Source organism: Acomys russatus, chromosome 15 (genome assembly GCF_903995435.1).
Source record: "Acomys russatus chromosome 15, mAcoRus1.1, whole genome shotgun sequence".
Classification (NCBI taxonomy): domain Eukaryota; kingdom Metazoa; phylum Chordata; class Mammalia; order Rodentia; family Muridae; genus Acomys; species Acomys russatus.
Window position 1 is genome coordinate 23,142,963 of NC_067151.1, and position 14,615 is coordinate 23,157,577.

Consider the following 14,615-nt stretch of genomic DNA (forward strand, 5'->3'; position numbering starts at 1 on the left):
ATTTTAGAATACAAAGAAATTCTGTGAAAATAATATTGTAATTTACTTTAAATTATATGCAGAGAACATTCCAGCCAGAATATGTAAATTTATTTTGTTAGTGTTTGTTTTTGATGAAAATGAATTAAAAAAAAAAGAAATTCCTCAACTAGATAATTCTGTCACAAAAGGACAAAGTGGTCAAAGAAAGTTCTTAAATTTATTGCAAAACAATTTGCAGGCATGTTCAGAGTAGCACTAAATGATAATGTTGGGTTTTATTCTATTAAATATCACCAAGTAAATTTCATTCATATCAATGTAGTTAATACAGTATAAATATGGCATATTATGCACAATAGGCATGCTTTCTATTGTATCAAAAATAAAATGCAAAGTTCCATGTAAGGTATCCTTTTCTTGGTCGAAATCCTTGCTGTGCAAACCAGAAGACCTGAATTCCAATCCTCAGTATCCACAGGAAAGCCTGATATCGCTGTATGTTCCTGTAACACAAGTGTTTGAGGTTGAGCCAGACAGAACCTAGTAGCAACTAGGCTAATAGAATCAGTAAGCTGTTCAAAATATAAGGTGGTGATTGATAGAAGAAGATACTCAATGTCCTTTTTTTAATGTGTGCTCCTGTGTGTGCAGATGACCACACACTCCCAGACACACTATCATGCTGAGAAATGCATTGCATGCTTGTCTGACAGAAATTTACTAGTTTCATATATAAGTATTTTGAAGCATTAACTCTATCATTGACTTTTGTTACACATTTTCTTTTTAGCTAGACAACGAAGAATAGAGTTTATGAACTAAATGTTTCTTCCTTGATAAGGCTTTCTCTTGACATCAGAGAATACAAAGAAAATATTGTGTGGTAGGTAATGAGAGCTCATCTGGCCCTTAATATTGATAACAGAAAATTAATACGTAATTAAGCTCATAAAAGAAGCAATGGGTGGAAGAGTTTAAGGTGATGAATACTTATTCTCATGAGAATAAAATTTCATGTTTTATGCTGAAACATGCCATACCTCATCAATGAATTAAGTTACCCCTGTCTGGCATGGATGCACATTCAGATATATAGAAAATGAAGGCTAGGTTGAAGCAAGTATAAGCAATCAAAAATATTTCAATGCACACACCTATAAATGTTTTTTTTTTAATTTCCTCAGATGTTGGGAGATGATATGAAAGTTGTGCTTAAGTTTTACAAATATACGGCTTGAGCTGAGCCCAAAGTATTTCTATCTGTGTTCTAATAATCCCCAAGCCTATACCTGGAAGCTTCTAGTCTCCATTCAATCTAATCTTCTCTAAGTTAGGACTTTGAAGGGTTCAGCTTCCAGCCTAGCTCTGCTAACATAGGCCTAGAACACTTCAGCCTCAGAAATTTACTGCTGAATAAGTTCATCCAATGTAGTTCTTTCTGAACTCTGGATGGCTGGCTCTACTCAACTGTCCTGCCTAAAAACTCCTCTCCAAGCTGATTGTTTCAAACTGGCTTCTCTCTGCTTTTCACTGAATTTCTTTGCTTGGAACAACTGCCTCTGAACTCCTTGAATTGAATTGCACTGATTGCATGAACTGACTGGAACTGTAGGAACACAGATGAGCTCAACTGTACTCAACTGAAGGGGACCAACTCTAGTCTCCTCTCCCTCTCTGAAATACTCTTAAGTAATACTCTCCTTCTTCTGTATTCTCCTGAGGGATGGGTTTATCTTGTCTCTGACGTTTTCTGCCAAATTTTTGTCTGATTTGTAACCTTTTCTGCCCCCCAACTAGATGATTTCCAGCCTAAGTAGACATATTCATGGCTCAAAATTCCTCTACAGACACTATGCACTAAATTTTAACATTTTAACATATAGTTCGCAATCTATAGTTATACACAGACACATAAAAAGGGATATATATATATATATATATATATATATATATATATATATATATATATATATATATATATATATAACATTCTGAATAATGATGAAACATGTATACAACACTGATTTTATTACTTAATAAACTCAAACATTCCAGTCAAGTAATGGTAGACAAAGAACCAATAGTTGCATTGAGCATACTCTGTTACACTGGCCTTCAGGGATGCGGGTGTCAACTAGATGGGATGCAGTATATGCAATTATATACAGTACAAACTATTCGGTAATAGTAAATTACTAACTTGTTGCTTCACTTCTTGTCAAATATAGAGTAAACTCACTATACACATTTTTAAAGCCCACTGTAACACACATGATGTTACCTAACAGCAATTTTATTTGCTTTTGAATAATTATGGTCTGTGATGGACACTCACGGATGAAATCAACCATGAGTGTGATCTGCCAGCATCTCAGTCACAAAACAAAGTCTGGTTGTTCAATTAATGTTTATTATCAATTAGGGCATATATGTTATGCATTACATATATGAATATATATTAATGATTTTATAGAAAACATTCACTTGATCATAAAAATGAGACTCTGTGCTTTTTAAATTGTATAGTTTGAAAAATTTAGTGGGTTGGACATGCAAGCTAGTGTTAATTTATTCAGGAGTCTACACTGTATAGAGTAGGGATGTCATAGTCACACACAGCTTTAATGCTAGCACTCAGGAAGCAGAGGCAGGGAGATCAGTGAAAATTGAGGCCACCCTGGTCTACAATAAAGAAAGTCAGGACAGTCAGGACTACATAGAGACTCTGTTCTAAAAAAAAAAAAAAAAATCAAACCTATACAATGGTCTGCAGGATGAACACATAGGTAACTTTTCTACCTTACAGTATTAAGCAAGCATTTTCAATAGAATATTCTGTTCCTGCTCTTGAAGCATTCAGTGCATCTGGTGAAACACAACACATGATGAAGAAGAATCGTTTACCTAAGCGATACGGAGGTTAGGTGTGAATTTTATCTACCTTGTAGTTCCACGTGCAACTACACTGATGTTATACATCAGAACCTGCTAAGGTTGGTAAATAAAGTGTAATCATCACAAGCACAATTCAGAAAAATTCTCATACATCTTTTCTTAAACTGACAATTACACGTTACCTCATATTTTCTTAAGTATACATATTCTCAGCTTACTTATATTACAAGCAAGAACCAGAGATTAGATAGCCCAGTAACCAAATATATTTTGGCCTAATAAAGAAAAATTGATAAAACAACTTCTATTAACATCCTGCTATACTCATAGATGAGTTTCTTGTTTAGCTGTCATCAAGGAAGCTTCCTCTTAAGTAATTTGGGAACAAATACAGAGACCTACAGCCAGACATTACATAGAGACTGTGGAACCGTGGAACATTCACACCTCAAAAGAATGTCTCTATCAAATCCATCTCCTGAGAGCTCAGGTAAACCATGGAAGAGGAAGCTGAGTGTAAGTACCAGAACAGATGGAGGACACCAAAAGCAAAAGGCGCTCCGTATCAGCATGAGAAAAGTTCATATGAACTCACAGACACTGAGGCAGGAGGCACAGGGCTTGCGCAGGTATGAACTCTGTCCTCTACATAGGTATTTTGCCCTCAATTTAGTGTTTTTATGGATTCCGGAGTGCAACAACGATTGTGTCTCTGATTCTTGTGCCATCTTTTGGTTCTTTTTTTTTTTTTTTTTTTTTTTTTTTTTCTCTTGGTTTGCCTTAACTTTATATTGTCATATTCAAAATGACATGAATAATGAATGAAAACCTAGCCTCTAATGTAAAGGTTAACAATTGGGTTGTCACTTATAACTTCTGTAAGAAGTAAAATTGGTATTCTTCAATTATGTGACACTGGAAAAAAATCAATGTCTCCAGGATATTTTACATCTTCAGTGGTAGTTGACCAACATACAATGGACTCCACCCATTTCTATATGTGCTTTTATTTTGTTACAGTTGTGGCTACTTTTTTGGGGGGGAAGGATGTTGTTGTATTTTATTTTATTTTATTTTATTTTAATTGGTTTTTTGTTGGGGTAGAGAAGGGAAAAGGACCTGGAAGGAATTGGGAGATGAAAAGGATATTTTAAATTACATTTAAATTTAGTAATTGTTTTAAATAATAAAATATAATTAAAAATGGAAAAAACCACCAACAACTACATACGGGTCTAAACCTTTCAAATTATGAGATAAAAACCACCAAATTAGTCAAGTGGAGGCTAAAGCAATTTTAAAAAGAAAATATCTCAACTTACAAAATAATTCTAGGTGAGATGTGACAAAAAAGCTTGGAAAATTTAAAAACCAAAAATGAAGGAGAAGACAACATAAATTATAATAAATAAATAAAAGTTAACAAGGAAAATATTATCATTGTCAATAAACTATTAATTAATTGTTATACTAAAGAAGACAAGTCCAAGCCAGAAGAAATCTCAGCATGGAAATTTGGGTAGAAAACCTCACCCTTATCCATGAAATTCTGGTGATTTTTAGCAATGAGAAGAAACTGTTTTCTACAAGATTGGAGCTCCTGGTAGATTATCCAAGTACTTGCTGGGAAGTATTTTGGTATAAGAGTGTATGTGTTAAAACATATCATGTATAAATATAAAAAATAATATTTTATTATATTATTTGTACTTAAAGAAGCTATCAGAAAGAATAATATAGCAGGAAAACTATAACTTTATTTTATGCTCTATCTATTTAATATAATAGACACAATGTATCAAATATTTAAATTACTTCTCTTTTGAAATTGAAATACAAATTTATTAATTAATATGAGTTTATAAGTTAGGTTTAACTTGTAAAATATATGTATTGAAAAATTAGTTTAAACAAACAGATCACTGTAAGTATTATTACCCAATTATGTAGAAATTTTCTTTCTTTTTTTCTTTTCTTTTGTTTCTTTGTTTCTTTCCTTTTTTTTCTTACTTCCCTGTGTCAACATTTTATTGCTGTAACAAAATGTAGGAGATAATTAAACTATAAAGAGAAAGGTTTACATTGGGTCACAGCTCTGGAAGGTCTCATTATATACTTTGTTAATTTATTGTATTTGAGCCTATGGTATTGTAGGGCAGTTTGACATAATGCATGTATGAGGAAGTTCTTCACCATGTAGCAATTGTGGTGGTTTAAATAGTAATGGCCCCCATACCCTTATGTGTTTGAATGATGTCCCATAGGGAGTGACATTATTAGGAGGTATGGCCTTACTGGATTGAGTCTGGACTTTTTGGAGAAGATATGGCCTGATTGAAGGAAGAGTGTCACTGTGAAGACAGGTTCTGAGGTCCATATATGCTCCGGGTAGACATAGTGTGTCAGTCACATCTCCTGCCTGCAGATCAAGATGGAGAACTCTCAGCGCCTTCTCCAGCAACATGCCCGTCTGCATGCTGCCATGCTTCCCGCCATGAAACGGTGGAATAACTCTTTGAAACCATAAGCCAGTCCCAATAAAATGTTTTTCTTTATAAGAGTTGCCATGGTAATGGTATCTGCTCGTAGCCCTAAAACCCTAACTAAGACAGCAATGAAGAAGAAAACAAGAGAGAGGAAGACTGGCCAGATACCAACACACACCTCTTAAATTAATTTTATTTCAATAGACACCAACTCCTGTAGGATCTGTCACCGCTCAGACTACATGACTTGAGACTTCAATGAAGAAACCTTTGAAGATTCTATCTAAACAATAGAATTGTCAAAGCAAAGACTTCCTTTGGAATTAAGGAAGAGCAACAGGGGCTGGTGAGGTGGCTCAGAGGTTAAGAGCACTTGCTTTTCTTCCAAAGATCCTGAATTCAATTCCCAGCAACCACATGGTGGCCCATAAGCATCTATAATGAGATCTGGTGCCCTCTTCTGGTATGCAGGCACCAACCCTACATCTGACAAAGGTCTAATATCCAAAATATATAATACTGTATAATAATAAATAAACCTTAAAAAATAAAAAGAGCAACAGAGTCTAACATAATTTAGAGGTCATCTTATATTTCTTTTTTTATTAATTTATTCAGATTACAACTCAATTGTTCTCCCATCACTCCATCACTTGTATCCTTCCGTTCCTCCTATCTTCTCACCCCCACCCCATTTCCCTGTGTTTGTGGCCAAACACTTTTCATTAGAACTACCATAACAATTTCAACACAAACTGATAATTTCAGTCACTATGAAGTGAGTTTGGGTCCACTTATGAAAAGATATTACAGACTGATTGATTTGAATAGTTGGCTATGCAAACTTTGAATAGTTGGCTATGCAAACTTATAAACGCAGTACGTACATGTGTATTCTTGTGGGGAGGAGCGACTCACCGGTTTCCTTCGGCATCTCCATCATTTCAGCCATGATGCACTGACTTTCCAGCATCTGCCATTGGACAAGTGAATGGAGATACACTGGGATAACCTAAAGGAACAGGAGAGCTTTTCAAGTGGTATTAAAATTGTATTTTATTTTTCAATTTTTATGAAAAATACCAATGATTTGTCAAGTTGAAATTAGGAACCATGGTTATTCTAAAATTTGTATGTGTGACTAAGACAATCAGAACAAAAGGAATAGAAGCCGGAACAAAAATTACAAAGCACTTAGAAAGAAACTTGAGAATTCCTGTTTTCTCTTATTGTATTTGTTACTGATAGCTATTTCTGTACTATACACTTTAAAACCAAAATTTACAGCAAATGTATCATTTAAAATTCCATTATAGTTTTAATCTTTAACATAACATTTTCTCTTGATATTTTAAATCTTTCCAAAGTAAATAAGAGATTATAATGGTATTATTTTTGTTTTAATCTTTCTACACTATTTACACATAGTACCCTGTGGTGTGGATTATATACCCAGTATCACTCTAACGAAGAAAACTGATCGTCCCTCTGCCAGTTCCATCTATTGTGAAAAACTTTTTGGCCGCGGTGAGTCTGTGCCCACTTTCCTTTCTCCATGCTGAAGTTTTGGGTTGTTTTGAGCTTTTGCAAATTATATGAAACAAAATATATCATAAAATTAAAAAAGAAATAGGGCTTCGTACATTTATTTACTGAAACTGCTTTCAGACTTTTTTATTTGAAGTATATTTAATATTTGCATAACTATCCTAATTAGATTTATGTAGAACACAATTTTTTATTTATAACCTTTGTAACTCAATTAAATTATTACATGCTTTTCTAAAACTTTATAAGAAACAGTGATTCATACATTCACAAAGGGAATTTTTCCAGGAAAAATTCATTTATGACTTGAAAAATATAACTCTTTAAACCATTTATCATGTTAATTCAAATGTAAATGGGAAGTTATAATTCATCTAACTTAATTACTTCTTAATTATTTCACAACAAAGTTAACTATTACCAGAAATGAATGAAGTAAGTGCCATGCTAATGTATAAATTTTTAAACACTTATTTTCCTGAAATAGAAGTTATCAGTGTCTGTTTCTGAGCGACCAATACTATTGTGCTGAGGTATATTAACTGGAATTATACAATCAAAATTTTACAAAGCCCTGATCTTAGCTATATTTCCATAATTGTGTCATTCAAGTTCAATTATTCAGGGTAAATATAAACCTTCAATATGGGATATGCGTATCTTCCCCTGTTAAGCGGTCACATTTAAAAGTGATGACGTAGCAATATTATAAAGTGATGATATTATGTAGAGAACTACCCTAGACTTCCACATACTATACAAAGCTCCTCTGTTAACACCACACCTGCAGATCGCACTCATGGAGCTTTCCCCATTAGTTGCATTCTTTTTTTATTGGTGTGCGCTTTATTGTTAATGCTTATTTGAATGAACGCTGTGTGGTGCAGCTGCACACTTGTGTATACATACACCCAGAGGGTAGAAAAGGCAGTCAGTAGTTATTCTACTTGACCACTCTGCCCATTTCCCTCTAAGTCAAGGTCTGTCCTTGAACTGAAGCTACTGTTGAAGAGCATGCTCCACCAAAACAGGGCTGTGGTTATAGGCGTGAGTGCTGTGGATTTACTACAGGTGTTCAGGCTTGTGCAACAGGTGTTTTTACTCACTGAGACTTCTTCTCAGCCCAACAATTTACCATCCTTTACAACTGTAACATAAAATAATACTTATTATTTTAAAATATTTGTGTTCTCTATTCCTGGATCATAAAAATATTAGGGTCTTAATTAAATAATATTTTAAGGTATTTGTAACTGTAAAACTCTCATTTTTTCAGGATGTGTCATTAACTCCATTTTTTAAGTGCTGTCAAGAACATTGAAATCTCCTCATTGAATAATATTTTCCATTCACTACTATGCTATTAAATATTGTCAAAATAATAATAACTCTTATTCAATTACTCAGCCTAATTTTTCTTTAATGTATAAAGAAGTACAATAAGAGGGAATGCAAAAGTTAAAAAAGATGTATTAGACATGCTCATGTCAGGATCATATGTACTAAATATGGAGTAAAATGGAGAAAATTAACATGACTTCTGCACAGAGTTGGCACACAAATTCACAAAATGTTTCATATTTTTGGAAAGAACATGATAATTGGGGAGGTGAAAAGTGGAGAGGATCTGGATGAAGTTGGATGTGGGAAAAGAATATGATCAAGTATATTATATTTAAAAAATTAAATAAAGAAAATTTAAAAAGAAATAGTAGACACAAAAACTCATTGCTCAACTGACAACCTGAATATAGAGTGTTTACCTTACCTGTGTACCATGATTTTTAAAACCAGAGACTTGAGATACCTGTTAATATTATATGAAATTTAAAATGCTGTCTGACGTTTTAGGAAATAATTAACCTGATTTGATTGATTTACTTCAGTAACAAATGTTTTCCCTTAAAGAGATGGTGTGGGATTTATGTTTCTGTGTGTTGGTGCATGGATGCATCTGTGTTTGTAGTTTGCGTAAGGACCTGTGCACATGAATGCTGAGGCCTGAGGAGACATCAGGGGTATTCCTACATTGCCCTCACTGCCTTATTTCTGTCAGTGTCTCTCACAGAATGTGAGAGAAATTCACTACTTGAACTAAAAATCCTTGTCCAGAGCTGTGGAGATCTCCCTATTTATAACCACACAGTATCCAAATATCCAAAATCACTTTCAGTTTTGGAATTATAGTTATTTGAAATATCTAAGAAAAGATTTTCTACTGTACTAGTGTGCGATCATCAGTCTTTTATGAATAGCTGCTATTTATGCATCTAATTATTATGACAGATTAGAAATAGTTGCTTCACTTTTGCTTTATTGTCATTATGTAAGTGTAAGTGAAAACATGGAAATCACATAAACAAGATTAATGCTTTATTTATTTCTCCAATTTAATCTGAAAACAGATCACAGCTACTGTTTACCAACCTTGCTTAGATTTTATATATATATATATATATATATATATATATATATATATATATATATATATATGCATATATATATGTTAAATAGTCAGAAAAATCAGTTTGCCATAAAAATTCACTAGCATGACATTGCGGGAGAAACATTAAATATTAAAAATATTTGTTATACATCTTCACTTGTCTTTATTTGTAGAATAAACTAGTAATGCATTAAACATATGTACTTGCTTTACTGAAATCACTTTCAGCAGATGGCTTATTGGTTATGATTAAGAAATAGCTTTGGCATCTAGGATTGTTGAAATGCTGTCGGCTTACTTTCTTTACCTATTTAATTTTGCTCCTCCTCAAATTCCTATTAACCAATGATGTTTGGCTTGTCTATTATTTTGCATTTCCAGCAGTGGTATGGGTTAAATTGGGAAGTTTGTGATCTTTTCAAACTGGCTGCCTTCTGTTAGTCATATGCATTTTAGGTTCACTCAGATCTTTTGATATCTCCATACACCACTTGTTTTTATAATTAAATAATATTCTATTTATGAATCCACCTAATACATTTCTTGTTATTCATCACTTGAAGGGAACTTATTTATTCCTGTTCTTTGCCACTTAGGTATAAACTGTTACAAAAAAAAAAACAAAAAACAAAAAGCAAAGAAAAAATAGTTACAGAACCCAATCACAATATATACATCTACAAAGTCATCCTTCACATAATGCTCAGGAAACACTACAGATGGCTCTGTTTAAGGCCTGTAAGAATATGAGGGTCAATGAATATAGTGTGATGTTATGTCTCCCTTGAAAATCTGAAACTAGCCAAGTGGAAGTAGAGGGAGGTGGATCTCTGAGTTTGAGGTCAGCCTGGTCTTCAAAGATAGTTCCAGGACAGCCAGAGCTACTACACTGTCTCAAAAAACCAAAAACCAAAAACAAACAAACAAAAATCAGAAACTGTACTTTTAAGTTCTCATCACATTGATGACAACACACTGATGTCCAGCAATGAGCCGAACAACGATGACAGCAATGGACGTGCAAAACTAGATACCAAAAACCATACATGGCCTCAATCCTACACAGAGAACTTTAGTTAGCTAAACCTTCCTTTGTCAAGAGATCACTAATTAGCTGTCCAGGTCTAAATGGTCAGTCCTTAGAACATACATACAAGTAACATTATACCAACTTAACAGGCTGTATTTAGGAATGTAGCATACAAACACACACACACACACACAAACACACACACACACTGCATACATATATGCATGCAATAACAATCGAAAAACAATACCATATATATGAAGGAGACTAGAGTTTGGAAAGAGAACTATAATTAAAACAAAATATCAACAATAGAATAAGCAAAAAAAAGAAAAATATAAATATTTTTAAAAACACAATTACTAAAAACAACTTGGGGAAGAAAGGGTTTATTTGGCTTTTACATCCTGCTCAAGCCAGTCATGAAGGAACGTCAACGAAGGAAGTTGAGGAAGGAATTGAAGCTGAATCCATGTAGAAAGTTCACTTGTACATAGTCAGCTCCTATATGGACCAAGTTCCAAGGGAGTCTTTCACCTCTGACCTGCAGAGACTCTGTTCTCTTGTGCATTTACGCACAGGCTGTACCATAATTCCAGTGTTATAGAAGCAGATAGAGGAGTACCTCTATAACTCATTTCTCAGAAGTCCAGACAGTTGCTGGTGTCCAGGTTTAGTGAGAAACTTGCATTAAAAATTATAGGTAGAGGGGGAAAGATTGAGGAAGACATCAGACATCTACCTCTGGCCAACACACACACATTCACAGGGGTACACACACACACACACACACACACACACACACACGTACACACACACACACACACACACACACACGTATTAATTTTATAAACCAAATATCAAAATAATTGACAACTTCCATTTTTTCAGTAAAATTTGAACATTGTGCATCTAATTGATTTCTGCATTCACTGTAGCCACTGGTTGTTTCTCTAGTTTAATAAATTTATACTTATAAGTTATATTTTATGTTATACCATTTAAGTATTATAATCCGAAACCCAATTTATCTTTAGATTTTAATTTTTCAAGGCATTTAAAACAGCAATAACATATTTTGCACTTTGGGAAATGTACATTACAGATATTTTCATTTTAAAATACCTTGAATGCATGTAACATTTAAGCTATTACTGGAATTAATGTATTAATTATTTGATTTGTTTGAATATGCTGCTGTCAAGTTCCTATCACTTAACTGCCTCTCGTATGAATAAAGAGCCAACCATTCCATTCAGTAGAGAAAGCTATGACGGCAGCAAAGTGATTTAACAAGACCAAACAAGATTGATAACTGCGTGGATTGTATTGAAACCAAAAGAAATCTGAGGTTCTGGGGTTAGGTCTTACTGCGATATCTAGGAGGCATGCTCTACCACACAAGAACAGGTTGAAAACACTAGTTCCTACTAGTGAAATAGGCTGTGTAGCCAAAGAACAAGAGATCATTTCAACAATTCAGAAGTTGCTGAAAATGGAACACAGGTTGGCCTGAGAGTTGGATCTTCTTGCAGCTACTCGGAGTTACTAACAGCTATTTTTCACAAACATTTACCTCAGCCAGAAGAAGCCCTAAAAACCAAGAGAAGTCTCAATAGATTTCCCAGAAGGAGAACTGTGGTTAACACTGTGGGGAAGGAGGAAGCTATCTGCTTGTTCTTTTACTGAGAAACTAACATATTTTCACCATAAGACATGTGAAGACTCTGCTGAAATGAAAGAGGAAATAATTATCTGCTTTGAAAAAAAGGCAGCAGAAAATCCTATGCACTGAATGTAGAGAATTACTGACTAGAGATTGGAAAGTCACAGAGTCCCGACAACAGTCTAGTGGCAAAAATAACACACTACTGGAATTTGTTCCGCTCAAGGATACCTCTTACCCAGTATCCCTTGTCCAGTAACATGGGAACCCAAACAGAGATGCCAGCACCCAACATCGTATGAATGGGGCACCTGTAAGAGGCACAAAACATGCTGAATTCTGATTCCCAGGGAGAAGTTATGACAGGAAGAAGAAAATATCAAGGAAAACAAACTGCTCAAACAAGCCACAACCTAAAAGGCTGAGTACTTAATATGCCTGTGTCAATTTTCTAGATGAAAAAACAAGTATCTTGGAATAGAGGAAATTGTCTTAGGTATGATGCAAAAGGTACAATCAATAAAAGTAAAAATATATATATTTCACTTAAATCTGTGTTTTCTATTGAGCAAATGAAAGGATAACTATATTTAGAGCAATATATTTCCATGTTGCATAGTGGGCTAATAAGAAGTTAAAATACAGGTCTATCAAGACAATGGAAATAATAGTCTCATACACTTGAACAAAGCATTTGAACTGAACCAAATGACTGTCATTGGGAAGACAAGTCATTTCTTGGGGACTCAATGAACAGGATGCGAAGCCAGCATGTGAAAAAGTTTCAATCTGCGTGTTTACAGACAAAAAATTAAATCTGCACTACAAACTGCAGGAGAGTTTCCAGGGTTACCCAAGGGGAAAGGCAGGGAGGAGTTGGTAGGGATATGGAAGTGATGGGATTTTCTAGAGTTTATAAGTGTAAAACAGAACATACATTTAGGAAAATAAGTTTGCAGTTTCTTAAAATTTAGTTTAATTGCAGAATGTTTTAATATTTTTACTTGAAGAATTAACTGTGAAGAAGAAACACATATGACATGCACACACACACACACACACACACACACACACACACACACACACACACACCCTATAAAATTACCAAAAAGTTTTAAATCCAGGGCACTGTGTTACAGGATTGCCAGGGTTCTATGCTCTGTATGAGGTTCCTGTTTGTGTCTAATGTAGATGGGGTATAAGTAATATACCCCATTTCTCTTACCCATTGACATTCCCAAAAGGAGCTTTCTGAACACACTGTTTGCTATTTTGCCATAGCTGTTTTGTACTGTGGCCTGTGAAATGTTTTCCTACATATTCTTAAAGGTATAAATTTGTTTGGAAAGAAAATATCTATTTGGGAATTTTATAGACTTCTTCCCTCTCAAGTGCTCTCAAAAACTTGTATAATCCGTCTTATTAAAACTGAATAAAATAATATATTTAAGAAAGGTCTCAATGGCAGATCTAAATGTGCTTTCTACAGCCTAATGGGAATTCCATTGACTCTAGGAAGGTCAGATCAGGTTGTGCGGGAACACATTTATGCTTATGGTGTGTGTGTATGTGTGTGTGTGTGTGTGTGTGTGTGTGTGTGTGTGTGTGTGTGTGTGTGTGTGTGTTTGGGGTTACTGGTGTCATAAATATCAATGCCACTTAGAAACAAACCCTAAGGAAATATGGTGTAAAAATCACATGGACATCCATTCATTGTTTGTACAGGTAACAAAATAATTATAGTTTTAGAACTATACCTAACATAGAAACTTAAGGATTTTTTATTAGAGGTCCAAGAAAGTATATTTTAGTTTGCATGCATTTATTTCTTATTCATTTATTCATTAGTGAGACAGGGTCTCATTTAGAACAGATATGCCTTGAATTGCTGATCTTCTCACCTCTACTGCCTAGGATTACTCGGTATTCTACCAAGTGAGCTGCATCCATAGTGAAAACTTTGCAGAACTCTTAAATACACTCTCCAGTGACAATTTTCCCTAGCCAGAATCAGTCATGAGTAATATCCCAAAGTTTATTGCTAGGCATAGAGTTCTCACATGTTAAGGCAGTGCTGCCTGTAGTTTCCTCCTCTCTCCCAACATTTCATAGAATTCCCAGTCCTTTTCAAACTTTTCTTTCCATTATGTGTCTCCTTCTTCACACTCCCTGAGAGTAATGCTCATTGATTAAAGTGTTCGTGCATGGCCCTATTGGTGTGCACTTTACATCCTCATTATGACGTCTGATACATGCCTTTGATTGGTTGTTTACACTGATATATTATATACAAGGGGGTCTTTATCATGTTATCTGCTGCAACTACAGTCATCAGTCAGTATTTACTCAATAGTCACTGATCAAAGAAAGCATTGTGTTTTGATTGAACATGTCTTCTTCAGCATTGACCTTGCTCACCTGATTCCACACTGGTGCTCATCAATGTGTTACTACCAGATCCTTCTACACAATCATAATTTGGTTCATTATCCATGGTATAGATTTCTTCATTTGGGTTTTAAGTTCTCATTTTGTAAAATGTCACATTTTAACATTTAATTT

General features: G+C 34.4%; 1 non-coding gene across 1 annotated transcript; it reads left to right on the top strand.

Annotated features, from left to right (window-relative positions):
* Positions 1-8,389: 8,389 nt before the first annotated feature.
* Positions 8,390-8,496, top strand: LOC127199749 (U6 spliceosomal RNA). The gene has a single exon (XR_007832008.1). It is a non-coding gene; the product is annotated as a U6 spliceosomal RNA (small nuclear RNA).
* The last annotated feature ends 6,119 nt before the right edge of the window (positions 8,497-14,615 follow it).